Source organism: Balaenoptera ricei, chromosome 17, assembly GCF_028023285.1.
Source record: "Balaenoptera ricei isolate mBalRic1 chromosome 17, mBalRic1.hap2, whole genome shotgun sequence".
In the NCBI taxonomy this organism is placed as follows: Eukaryota; Metazoa; Chordata; class Mammalia; order Artiodactyla; family Balaenopteridae; genus Balaenoptera; species Balaenoptera ricei.
This window is the reverse complement of record NC_082655.1, coordinates 73306330-73319147: the sequence shown is the minus strand read 5'-3', so window position 1 is coordinate 73319147 and position 12818 is coordinate 73306330. Positions and strand designations below refer to the sequence as shown.

Sequence of the window (12818 nt, the reverse complement as noted above, 5' to 3'; positions counted from 1 at the left end):
AAGCTGTCCCGGCGCGTGCGCGCGGCTGCCGCGGGGCGGGCCCGGGGCGGGCCCGGGGCGGGGCCGGGCGGCTCCAGGGTACCAGAGGCCCCGCTCGCCCAGTCACTGCGCCGCCGGTGCTGCCGCCGGTGTTGCCGCCGCGACCCCGCCCCCGCCCTGCCCCGCCGCGCCTGCGGAGACTCGGGGAAGTGCCGGGCGGGCACGGGGCGGTCTCCGCGTCCTCGAATCTGTCCTTTCCGTTGTTTTCTGGACGTGACCTTAAGTCACCTAGAACTAACTGGGGCGCCTGGTCCAGCGGTCGAAGGGGAACCGCAGGGTCTCTGCCTGACCGAAATGGTAACCTGGCAGCAGGGGAAGGTGGCGAGAGGTTCTAGAAGTCGCCTGAGAACTTTGCGCCATCGGCAGCTCCTACCTAAAATCGTCGGGAGCTGCTAAAATCGTCTTTAGGAAGGCTGGCAGCCAAGTTTGACATCCCAGCGTTCCATACAAGGATGGACGGTGACTTGGGAGGTAATTTCCACATCTTGCCATTTGTGTTCAGGGTCGAGGCTTATGGACGATACGAAGGGAAGACGAGGGAAGGACGATGGATGCGAACACGTCCACGGACGCATCGCCCCAGCTCCGAACTGGGTCGGCCCACTGCTGGCATCGCGGCAAAGGGGCAAGGCCAGGCCAGGCCCGCAGACGGTGCCTCCTAACTTCGCTGTTGACCCCAAGCGCAGACTGTCCTACAAACGGGGCAGAAAGGATGACTTGGGTTCCTAGTCATTAGAAGTTTTTTGAGGTTTCTGTTTAAAATTTTAAAAGAGATTTAGAAACACTAGGCATATTTTGGTGGGAAAGTAGATGAAAGACAGCTTTTTCTTTCTGCGTGAAAACCAAAATATAAAGATATAGCTTATACTAGGTGAGCGTTCCCACCTATAAGGGTCAAATTCAGAATAAAATTGAAGAGTGTTTGAAAATCAACTCAATGCCAAGTATGGAGGATGCAAAGACGAATTGGACAATGTCTGTTTTCATAAGTTTACAATTTAGTAAGGAAAAAGAACAGGACTTGTGGAGAGAACGTATTTCAAGAAGAGTGAATGCAATATATAGTCTGGTTTGGCAATAAGATAATGCTGCTGTAGAAGGGCATGATGAGTGATAAGCTCCATGGGTGTGGTTAAAGATGAGAAAAGCCCTACATTCTCAGCTGGTTTTAAACAGAACCTTTGTAAGTGTGAATTTGTGGTACTGGAGAAATTGACTCTCCACATAGGAAAAAATTAAAGTATTACCTGGCAAAAATACAAAAATAAACTCCAGGTGAGTAAAGATGTAAATGTAAAAGGCAAAATATTATACTTTGATAAGAAAATATAGGAGTGTATGTTCATTACTTCGGTGGTCAGAAGGATTTCATACAACATTATATTTTAAAAAAAGACATCTTAGTGGAAAAAAATCGTAGATTTAATGATGTCATAATTTGAAAACTTCTATGTAACTAAGTAAATTAAAGATAAGGCACAAACTTGGAAGGTATATTTACAAAATACAGAATTTCAGAAGTGTTCATTTCTAGCACATACTGAAGAACTAAAATCAACAAGGAAGAAAAACAACCTAATAGAAAAATTGGAAAAGAATATGAAAAGACAAATCATACCTTCACTAGTCATCAGGGAAATGCAGATTAAAGACAAAATAATATGTCACATCCATCAGAATGACAAAAATGTGAACTTAAGTCAAGGGTGTAGAGAAATAAGAATTCTCTTAACACTGCTGATAGAATTGTAAAGTATTACAACTGTTTTTGAGAGCAATTAGGCAATATCTGATAAAGGTGAAGATGCACATATTCTGTAACACAAACACTTTTTAGACTTAGGTATGTACCCTAGAAAAAGGCTTGCATGTGTGAACAAATAAATATATACAAGTATGTTCTTTGTAGCATTTTTTGTAATAGTGAATTATTACATGCAACTTATTATCAATAAAAGAATGAATAAATTGTATAATTAATAGATAATTATGATGCATGAAAATTAATAAGTTGGAGCTGCTTATGAACAGAGTTAAATTTCTTTTAATAAGAAATAAGAGGGACTTCCCTGGTGGTGCAGTGGTTAAGAATCTGGCTGCCAATGCAGGGGACACAGGTTCGACACCTGGTCCTGGAAGATCCCACATGTCACGGAGCAACTAAGCCCATATGCCACAACTACTGAGCCTGCACTCTAGAGCCCGTGAGCCACAACTACCGAAGCCCACGCACCTAGAGCCCATGCTCTGCAACAAGAGAAGCCACCACCATGAGAAGCCCACGCACTGCAACAAAGAGTAGCCCCTGCTCGCCGCAATTAGGGAAAGCCTGTGCGCAGCAACGAAGACCCAGTGCAACCAAAAATTAATCAATTAATTAATTAATTTTAAAGAAATGAAACAACAGATAAGTTATGCTGAGGTCCAGAGGATTATGTCAACTACCTGAACCAGAATCTGTCCACACATCTTAAAAAAAAAACCCATGAGGTGTACAAAGAGTACAAATAAAGTTACACATGATTCGTGTGATACTAGGAGTTGGAGGGTATCACAAACATCAAATTACCAGAAAATTGGTAAGTAGCAAACTCCAGCAGGAGAAGGCTTCCTCCACTGCTGCAAGACTCTAGATGCTGAGAGTAGAAGATGCAAGGCTTCAGAGAATCTTGGACAAAGAGGAAAGAGTAGTGGATGATATAGACAAAGCATAGGCAAAATCAAACCCTGAGAGAAAATGTCAAACATTAAGTGCCAAAAGACTGAACACAGCCTGGGTCTTGGAAGGTTATAGTACTGGCTCTCAGGAAGGAGCCAGAGGTGGCAGCTTCAGATAAACATTGCTTCTGAGGGGGACGCAACTGCATTGACAAGGGGGTAGTGTCCTTTAAAAGCATGACGATGAAGGGAAAGGAGGTAAGGGGAAAAATGAAGAGAAGTCATGCCAGCAACCCCACCTCACCTCCACATACACACAACTGCCACCACTAAAAGCGTCTGTTAGAGGAATTGCACTTCACTGTACTGGCACAATAAAACCCTTTCAACTAGGAAGGGTCTACAAAAGGCCTATTTTTTTTTTTTTTTTTTTGGCCGCACCATGCGGCTTGTGGGATCTTAGTTCCCTGACCAGGGATTGAACCTGGGCCCACAGCAGTGAAAGCACAGAGTCATAACCACTGGACTGCCAGGGAATTCCCCAAAAGGCCTATTTTTAAAAGAATCAAACCAACACAAAACTACTCTGAGAAGAAAACAGAGAAGGTGAATGGTAACATTTCACCTAATGAAAATTCTCCTTCAAGAAAACAGACAAACAAGCAAACAAAACCATAAGACCAAGCTCCAAATTAAAATTAAATATCCTTAAGCAAGTGTTAGATAATATTGTGTACATATCAAATCTAGACCAGAAGTTTACAGCCCAAGAACAGAAATGGACAAAAATGGGATATAAGTTGTAAATATCTATACATATACACATAGATAGGATAGAAATATAGAGATATATCTTAACCCAAACAGAGATACTACTTAGCCCAAAAGAAAAATCAGGGGAACTATTTGTAGTTGTGTAGAACTGGGAAAAATATTGGAAAATATAAAGTACACGCTTGTATCTCAGCACATGTGACATGTGCTGAGTTCTGGAATGGTACCAGAGACTGGGAAGGCTGAGTAGGAAAGGGAGTGAAACATTCAGTTGTCTTGCAGAGCATTGGAGATAAAGTCCCATCGGAAGGGGAGGGAGCCTGAAACAAACACAAAACAGGTCTCCACTTCCAGACACTTGCTATATTTTGAAACTGCAAAGGGTAAGAACTAAGTTTAGATTTGCAAAAGGCAGAATTTTCAAGGCTAAGAAAAAAGAAAATATCCAAGATACCAATCAAAAACCCAAGTGGACCAATCCTGAAGAATGGGAATGAACAAGAGATGGACAGAATCCTCCTAAGTCTGCAACCCAGCTCAAGACCTGATTGGATTTACTTGCCTTTCATGCTATCTGACAAAAGAAAGGAAGAGTCATCATTTGATGGGAGGTATTACCTGGAGCCTCTATTAGTTAAACACAATGTCCAACATAAAATGTTACTAAAAATACGAAGAAGCAGAAATATGTAATAATCTAAAAAGAAGGGTAAAATAGGAGACCCATAGATGGGAGTTAGAAGAAAAGACTTCTATTTTAATTTTGTATTGAAATATAGTTGACATACAATATTATGTTAGTTTTAGCTGTGCTACATAGTTATTTGACATTTGCATACATTATAAAATGTTCACCACAGTAAGTCTTGTAACCATCTGTCTCCCTACAAATTTATTGCAATATTATTACTTATGCTGTATATGACATCTGCATGGCTTATTTCTTACTTAAGTGGAGGTTTGTACCTCTTAACCCTCTTCACCTATTTTGCCCTTCCACCACCCTCCCCTCTGACAACCATTGGCTTGTTTTCTGTATCTGTGAGTCTGTTTTCATTTTGTTTGTTTTGTATTTTAGATTCCACATATAAGTGAGATCATACAGTATTTGGCTTTCTCTGTCTGACTTATTTCACTTAGCATAATACTCTCTAGATCCATCCATGTTGTCACAAATTGCAATATTTCTTTTTTTATGGCTGAGTAATATTCCATTGTATATGTATACCACATCTTCTTTATCCATTCATCTATCAGAGGACACTTAGGTTGCTTGCATGTGTTGGGTATTGTAAATAATGCTGCAGTGGACATTGAGGTGCATATATCTTTTTGAAGAAGTATTTTTGTTTTATTTGGATAAATGCCCAGAAGTAAAATTGTTGGATCACATGGTAATTCTATTTTATTTTTTTATTGTTTTGTTTTTTGTGATGTGGACCATTTTTAAAGTCTTTATTGAATTTGTTACAATATTGTTTCTGTTTTCTGTTTTGGTTTTTTGGCTGCAAGGCATGTGGGATCTTAGCTCCCCGACCAGGGATTGAACCCACACCCCCTGCATTGGGAGGTGAAGTTCCAACCACTGGACAGCCAGGGAAGTCCCAGGTAATTCTATTTTAAATTTTTGAGGACTCTCCATACATTTTTCCATAGTAGCTGTGCCAATTTACATTCTACCAACAGTGCACGAGAGTTCCCTTTTCTCCACATCCTTGCCAACACTTGTTATTTGTCATTGTTTTGATGATAGCCATTCTGACAGGTGTGAAGTGATATCACATTGTGGTTTTGATTTGCATTTCCCTGATAATTTGTGATGTTGAGAATCTTTTCATGTGTCTGTTGGCCATTAGAATATCTTTTTTGGAAAAATGTCTGTTCAGGTCCTCTGCTCATTTTGAATTGGATTGTTTGGTTTTTTGATGTTGAGTTTGTATGAGTTCTTTATATATTTTGGATATTAGTCCCTTATTGGATATATTGTTTGCAAATATCTTCTCTCACTCAGTGGGCTGCTTTCTTGTTTTGTTCATAGCTTCTTTTACTATACAAAAGATTTTAGTTTGGTGTAGTCCCATTTGTTTATTTTTCTTCTGTTGCTCTTGCCTGAGACAGATTAAAAAAAAAATTGCCAAGACCAGTGTCAAAGAGGGTACTGCTTATGTTCTTCTAGGAGTTTTATGGCTTCAGATCTTATATTTGAGCCTTTAATCCACCATAGAATGAGTTTGGAGGTGTTCCTTCCTCTTCAATTTTTTTGGAATAATTTTAGAAGGACCTAACTCTTCTTTAAATGTTTTGTAGAATTCACCTGTGAAGCTACCTGGCCTGGGACTTTTGTTTTGGGGGAGTTTTATTATTACTGAGTCAATCTCATTACTGGTAATTGGTCTGTTCATATTTTCTGTTTCTTCCTGATTCATTCTTTTTTTTTAAAATTTATTTACTTATTGGCTGCGTTGGGTCTTAGTTGCTGTGCGCGGGCTTTTCTCTAGTTGTGGTGAGCAAGGGCTACTCTTTATTGCAGTGTGCGGGCTTCTCATTGTGGTGGCTTCTCTTTGTTGCGGAGCACAGGCTCTAGGCACGCGGGCTACTGTAGTTGTGGCATGCAGGCTCAGTAGTTGTGGCTCACGGGCTCTGGAGCGCAGGCTCAGTAGTTGTGGAACACGGGCTTAGTTGTTCCGCAGCATGTGGGATCTTCCTGGACCAGGGCTCGAACCCTTGTCCCCTGCATTGGCAGGCAGATTCTTAACCACTGCGCCACCAGGGAAGTCCCTGATTCATTCTTGAAAGATTGTACATCTCTAGGAATTTATCTATTTCTTCTAAGTTGTCCATTTTATTGGAGTATAGTTGTGCTTAGTAATCTCTTGTGATCCTTTGTATTTCTGTGGTGTCAGTTTAATTTCTCCTCTTCCGTTTCTGATTTTATTTGGGCCCTCTCTCTTTTTTTCTTGATGAGTCTGGCTATAGGTTTATCAATTTTGTTTTATCTTTTCAAAGAATCAGCTCTTAGTTTCATTGATCTTATCTATTGGTTTTTTTAATCTCTATTTTATTTATTTCTGCTCTGATCTTTATTATTTCTTTCCTCCTACTAACTTTGGGTTTTCTTTGTTCTTCTTTTTCTAGCTCATTAGATGTAAGGTTAGTTTGTTCATTTGAGATTTTTCTTGTTTCCTGAGGTAGGCTTATATCACTATAAAATTCCCTCTTAGAACTGCTTTTGCTGTGTCCCATAGATTTTGGATCATTTTGTTTCCATTTTGATTTATCTCCAGGTATTTTTTTATTTCCACATTGATTTCTTTGTTGACCCATTGGTTGTTCAGTAGCATGTTGTTTAAACTCCATGTGTTTGTATTTATGTGGTCAGAAAAGATGTTTGATATGATTTTAATCTTCTTAAACTTTTTGAGACTTGTTTTGTGGCCTAGCATGTGATCTGTCCCGAAGAATGTTCCATGGGCACTTGCAAAGAATGTGTATTCTGCTGCTTTGGGATGAAATGGTCTATATATATTTATTAAGTTCATCTGATCTAATGTGTCATTTAAGGCCAGTATTTCCTTACTTATTTTCTGTCTGAATGATCTGTCCGTTGAAGTAAGTGAGGTATTAAAGTCCCTTACCATTATTGTGTTACTATAAATTTCTTCTTTTATATTTGTTAATATTGGCTCTATGTATTTAGGTGTTCCTATGTTGGGTGTATATATATTTATAGTTGTTATATCTTCTTGTCGGATTGATCCCTTTACCTTGTGTAATGGCCTTCTTTGTCTCTTGTTACAGTTTCTGTTTTAAAGTCTATTTTTTCTCATGTAAGTTTGCTACCACAGCTTTCTTTTCTTTTCCATTTGCAGGGAATACCTTTTCCCATCGCCTCACTTTCAATCTTTGTGTGTCTTTAGATGTGAAGTGAGTCTCTTTAGGCAGCTTATATATGAGTCTTGATTTTTTATCCATGCAGCCACTCTGTGACTTTTGACTGGAGCATTTAATCCATTTACAATTAAAGTTATTATTGATAGGTATGTACTTATTGCCATTTTAAAAAAATTTTATTTATTTTATTTTTGGCTGCGTTGGTTCTTCGTTGCTGCACGCGGGCTTTCTCTAGTTGCGGCGAGCAGGGGCTACTCTTCGTTGCAGTGCATGGGCTTCTCATTGTGTGCTCATTGCGGAGCACGGGCTCTAGACACTCAGGCTTCAGTAGCTGTGGCACGCGGGCTCAGTAGTTGTGGCTTGCGGGCTTAGTTGCTCCACGGCATGTGGGATCTTCCCAGACCAGGGCTCGAACCCGTGTCCCCTGCGTTGGCAGGTGGATTCTTAACCACTGCACCACCAGGAAGCACCCTTTTATTGCCATTTTAAAATTGTTTTCTGGTTGTTTTTTGTATTTCTTTTTTGTTCCTTCTTCTTTTGCTCTCTTCTCTTATAATTTGATGACTATGTCACTGTAATGTTTGGATTCCTTTCTCTTTTTTTGTGTGTGTATCTGTAAGTTTTTGTTTTGTGGTTACCATAAAGTTTATATATAAACACACACACACACATATATACATATAATTATATTATTGTATAAATTACACATATATAAACACATATATGATTATATATTATATAGATATATGAATTATATATATAATTATTTTAAATTGATGATCTCTTAAGTTTGAATGCATTATAACAACACTACCTTTTTACTCCCTCCCCTGACTTTTAATGTATTTGATGTCAAATTTTACCTCTTTTTGTTCTGTGTATTATTTAACTACTATTGTGAATATAGATGATTTTACTCCTTTTGTCTTTTAATGTTCTTACTAGTTTTATAAGTAGTTGATCTACAACCTTTAATGTATTATGCCTTTACCAATGAGATTTTTTTCCTTTCATAATTTTTAAACTTCTAGTTGTGGCCTTTTCTTTTCCACTTAGAGAATTCTCTTTAACATTTCTTGTAAAGCTGCTTTAATAATGCTGAACTCCTTTAGCTTTGGCTTGTCTGTAAAACTCTTCATCTCTCCTTCAAATCTGAATGATAACTTTGCTGGGTAGAGTATTCTTGGTTGTAGGTATTTTTCCTTTCATCACTTTGAATATAGCATGCCACTCCCTTCTGGCCTGCAAAGTTTCTGCTGAGAAGTCAGCTGATAGTCTTACGGGAGTTCCCTTGTGTGTAAGTAGTTGCTTTTCTCTTGGTGCTTTTAACATTCTCTCTTTATATTTAATTTTTGCTATTTAATTACAATGTGTCATGGTGTAGACCTCTTTTGGTTCATCTGTTTGGGACTCTCTTTGCTTCCTGGACTTAGATGTCTGTTTTTTTCTCCAGGTTAAGGAATTTTTCAGCTATTATTTATTCAAATAAGTTTCCTGCCCCTTTCTCTTTCTCTTCTCCTTCTGGAACTCCTATAATGAGAATGTTAGTATGCTTGATATTGTCCCAGAGGTCTCTTAAAGTATCCTCATTTAAAAAATTCTTTTTTCTATTTTCTGTTCAGCTTGTGTGGTTCCCACTGCTTTGTCTCCCCAGTCGCTGATCCAGTCCTCCGTATCGTCTAATCTCCTGTCGATTTCTTCCAGTGTATTTTTTTCTTCAATTGTTGTCTTCTTCACGCTGTACTGCGTGTATATGTGTGTTGGGTGTGCAGGAGTAAAGTTAGTCTGACACAGTGATTGGGTGAGGGCAGAGTCAGCCAAGGGAGGCCCAGACACATCAGTTCTGTATAACATTCCTGTGGCCAGGGGCTGAGTCAAGCTGAGGTAAAACAGTTGCTCACAACCTTCCCCAGAACTTCTCTGTTGACTCCAGACGGGGCGCCTGCCTACCTGTCAGGGAATATTGGGTGGCTTCTATCAACAACAAAAACTGGACAAGTAAAGAGGTTGATTATTCTGGCTATTGCAATGTAGACAGCTCCCCGGATCTGACTATCAGAGTGTTTCACTCAGGAGGTTTTGCCTTAGCCCTTCATGGAAAGGGGTGAACAGTGGCTTCTGGGGGTTGTTCTGCAAGCAAGAGAAGTCTCAGTCAGGTATCTGAACAGGAAATGTTTTTCTCCGCAGTTAACACGTTTCAGGAGGACAAAGAGTTCTAACCTTGCCTAACCAGTCATGACAAGTGGTTCTAATCATAGCTAATTACTGATGAGACATAGAGCAGGAAATTGGAGACCTTGTCAGCAGGTTTGGGCAAAAGAGAAAGATCTCTGTTTGTTGATCTTGTCAAACAAACATAATTTGTCCCAGAACAATGTAGGGATTAGAGTAATTTCTGAGGAATTTTGGCCAGAATACAAAATACACACACTTCATCTCCCTTGCCCCTTCCCCCCTCCACCCCTAGCTGCTGATTCTGAGAGGTCTTGTGTAGAAAGGGTGATATTTTTTGAAAAGGTTGGTGTGCCTAGAAATAGAGACACAGATGTAGAGAACAAATGGACACCAAGGGGGGAAGGGAAGGGTGGGATGAACTGGGATATTGGGATTGACATATATACACTAATATGTATAAAATAGATAACTAATGAGAACCTACTGTATAACACAGGGAACTCCACTGTACAGTAGAAACTAACACAACACTGTAAAACGATTATACCCCAATTAAAAAAAAAAAAAAAAGGTTGTTGTGCCTAGCGTATAGGTGGGGTTAGGAGTCCTGCAATTTAAGGATGGAAAAACAGATTGGGCCTCATCGTGAAGGGCCTCAGGTGCCAATTAGTAATTTACCCACGTGCAGTGTTGCTCTGGCGAAAGTTCAGAGAATGAAATCTTGCAGAAAAATAACTGCAGCAGTGGAGGGGTATATAAAGGCAGGACCAGTGAGAAGCTGGTAGTCCAACAACAGACGCTATGACAGCAGGTAGGATGAGAGATGATTAGCCTTAGAAATGGGTCATGGTCAGATATTTTCAGGTAGGACTGATAGAATCTGGTGGCCATTGAGCCCTGTGGCCTGTGGAATTGGGTCTATTAGGAGCATGGTGGCGTTGCAGAGAGCGTGGACTTTACAGCTAGGCTGGCCGAGTTCCGTATGATTCTGGCATTTACTAGCCCTGTGATTCTGAGCAAGGAATGGACACTTTCAGAGTTGAGTTCTCTTCTGTAAAAACAGGCATAATGCCACTTACTTCTTTTTTTCCGCAAAGATTGAATGACACATGTATGTGAATCTAATATAGGGTCTGGCACAAAATAAGCAGTTCATACATTTGAGTGCCCTGAATCTAATATAGGGTCTGGCACAAAATAAGCAATTCATACATTTGAGTGCCCTTCAGCTGACAATCAAGGCTTCCCATATTTTGTTTCCCAAGCATCCTTCTAGGCAGAAGGCCCACGCTCCTGTACCATTGCCTCCCTCCAAAAATACAGGCCTACGTATGATTTCTCAGACGTGACCTACTCTTCCTGATCTCTGAGTCGCTGCTCATGCTATTTCTTTGCCTGGACTAGTCTCCCTCTCCTCACTTCTGATTGCTCTCTGGGGGAGTCAATTCTTCTTAAAGGCTGTGCTTCAAATAGTACCTCCGCTAAAAACACATCCTCTAGATCCCTGGGTGGAAATGATCTTTCCTTCTGTTAAAGTCCTAAAGCACTTTATTGCAACCACTCTAAAGATTCTTACGCTCTACAGGTATCCGCTGCTTTTCGAAAGGCTTCACTTTTGCAGAAACCTACATTAGTACCTGTTTTCACTAACCGAAAGAAATCCCACAAGGATTTTTGCTTTTACAAAAAAAGGCTAAAAGCCAAAATAGCGCTCAGTGTTTGTTTTGCCATGAGCCATTATAGAGGCAGCACCACCCAGAGCAGTGAGAGTGACACGGCCAAGCTCCTTCCTGGAACCACCCTCAGCATCCAGCATCCAGCATCCAGAGCTTTGAACTGTGTCTAGGAGCTCCTGTGCTTTCTATTTATTTTGTGCACCCGTTAGTGTTACCCCATTTTGGCTTAAGCAAGGTTTGGTAGGAAAGCTGTACTCTCAGATACCAGGAGAAACCTGTACTGCACTTTACCTGGCTATTTTGGTTTTTCTTTTTTTTCTTAAATATCCATTTATTTTTTAATTAATTAATTTTTGGCTGCGTTGGGTCTTCCTTGCTGCGCGCGGGCTTTCTCTAGTTGCAGCAAGCGGGGGCTACTCTTCGTTGTGGTGTGCAGGCTTCTCATTGGGGTGGCTTCTCTTGTTGCAGAGCAGGGGCTCTAGGCATGTGGGATTCAGTAGTTGTGGCGCACGGGCTTTGTTGCTCCGCGGCATGTGGGATCTTCCCAGACCAGGGCTCAAACCCGTGTCCCCTGCAGTGGCAGGCGGATTCTTAACCACTGTGCCACCTGGGAAGTCCTACCTGGCTACTTTGGATAAGTATTTTCTCTCTTCTAGGTAGCATCCAATTAGTTTTGCTATTCACTATAGTACTTAATTCAATGTATAGTGTTATCAAAAGTAGATAATAGACTGATATGATTGACTTGGATAGAGAAGAGGCGAGCAGTCAGTCAAGTGCTAGCCCTGGGGGAGGGAGAAGGATGGGATGTGCCCTTGCCAACCAGAACACTCGTGGGGAGGCACTGCTGCCAGTCCTCATTTTACTGCCATCATTCTGGTTCAATCTTTGTAACTCAATTCCTCCACAGCATCTAGGCGGGGCAAAATTCCACACATAAGGCCAGGAAGGAGTGTTTCAGACAACACCACCTTACTAGTTTGTTGAGTTTTGGGTTTGTCCGTATGTTTGACCTGTTTCGTGAGCTACTGGCTTAATCTAGGTGGGAGACAAAGATATTCTTTGCTCCAGGACTTAAGTGTTATTTCTGTAAGAAAAATATAATTTGACAAATGAAATCATGATCTGGGCTCACAGCAGTTTCAGAATCCAATTATCTGATTTAGTGACACACTCTGGCTTTTCTCACTTAGAAGTTTTAACTTCTGAAGTATGCATGGCTTAGTTTTCTGAAATTAATTTGGGGTCCCTTTCAGCACAAGAAGACAGGGGAAGATGGTATTGAACTGAGCGGCAGGAAAACCAGTCTGCAATTGAAACGTTTAAAGAAAACACTGGCGTTTTTGTAATGGACAACTAGATGCGATACTTTTTTCTTAACCTCTTCTGTAAGGAAAAGCAGTTTTTGAAAAAGAATGCCTAATATTCATACTTAAAAATGAAAAACAAACAGCTATAGTTTGTGTGAAAAAGATCTTTATTTTGTTTTGAACAATATTAAAACAAATTATCGGGCAGTTCAGTAACACAATGAGCACATGTTAGAGTTAATCTTTTAAAAGGCACCTCTGATGCAATTACAGTAAAGTAATAGAGACAATTCAA

At 40.3% G+C, this 12818-nt stretch overlaps 1 long non-coding RNA gene across 2 annotated transcripts in view; it reads left to right on the top strand.

Annotated features, from left to right (window-relative positions):
* Positions 1-69: 69 nt before the first annotated feature.
* The window catches only part of LOC132351858 (uncharacterized), an 18454-nt gene continuing 5705 nt past the window's right edge, over positions 70-12818 (top strand). For both annotated transcript variants that reach the window (XR_009498503.1, XR_009498502.1), the window contains exons 1-2: positions 70-510; positions 4984-5079. This is a non-coding gene — a long non-coding RNA (uncharacterized LOC132351858). The remainder of the gene's footprint in view (positions 511-4983; positions 5080-12818) is intronic.